The sequence below is a fragment of the Agrilus planipennis genome, unplaced genomic scaffold (assembly GCF_000699045.2).
Source record: "Agrilus planipennis isolate EAB-ADULT unplaced genomic scaffold, Apla_2.0 scaffold15, whole genome shotgun sequence".
NCBI lineage: Eukaryota > Metazoa > Arthropoda > Insecta > Coleoptera > Buprestidae > Agrilus > Agrilus planipennis.
In genome coordinates, this window is record NW_020438871.1 from 2,406,428 (window position 1) to 2,407,739 (window position 1,312).

Sequence of the window (1,312 nt, forward strand, 5' to 3'; positions counted from 1 at the left end):
CCACCGTGACCAAACTCCCTTACTTTCAGCAGGAGACCAAGGGGTATTTACCACCCCAACGGGAAGTTGATAGGAGTTGGTGGTGATAGAGAAAACCCTGTCTTTACGTACGCACATTAACATTATATATATATATATATATACACACTGCATATTTATATTGTAATTTTTGATTGCTGAATTGTTCTCTGTAATATTAGCCAATTATTAATTTTTTGAAACAGGCGCTTGGTTTCTTATTTAAAAAAAAAAAATGGTTGTCCCTTTACTTTTTTCTATCGTGTCCACCTATTCAGTTTTAGAAAAAGAAAATGCACGTTCAGTGTTAAATTTGTAGGTGTTCTTTCAAAATAATTATTGAGTATTATTATTTTACTCGTTATAATATACTCGACGTTAACCGTATTTACTTAAAAAAACAAAAAACGTTGTGTGCATACAAAAATTGTTTTTCACGTCTTGTTTCAAATCTGTGGAAAATCTATTTTGTTATGTAAGTCAATAAAAAGTTTTAATTTAATTGTTATCTAGTCTAGTCTATACACCTCTTTATTATACCCTCTAAACATTTATTTGCAGGTCAAACTTTCTAACTTCACTAAAATCAGATTATTGTGCAGGATGCTGGAAAATAACCTAAAAGCGGTATACAATTATTAATTCGGTATACTTTATGTAATCGGAAGTATCAATTTTAAATAAACAATTACTGTTGATTGTTTACATTAAAGTGTATGGTGTCACATTTCTAAACAACGGAAATTCATATATAGGTCGCTATACGTTTATCGTCTATGAACCGATTTTCGCTCAATTTTGTCACGGATTCTCAGTATCATAGCAGCCAAATTTACAGTTTTTTAATCGTTATGTAACTCAAACCTTGACCCTCCTACCCCTACGGAACAGGACTGTAATGTTAAGCTAACTCCCTACCCTCTATTTGCACTACGTAATTGATGATTACGAATTAGTAGTTAAAACACATAATTTACATACTTTATTTATTTTCTTTAAGTAATTATGTATTTTAGATTTTGATACCATACTTCGAGATCCGGTTTATTGATACAGACATATTTGAACCAGATAGTGTTGACGTGACCAATGAACAACTGCAGACGTTTCGCCACGCATAGCATGTGGCATCTTCAGTACGTTCCGTATTATAATCAGCGTTGGTAATGAGTTTAGGATTCTAAATTTGTTCCGTGTCAAGTTTTGCCCTTTATCGTCGTGCCTGACATTTTCGGGACTTGTCGAATATTGATAGATAATTTAATATGTATAATTATAGAAGAAACAGTCGTTT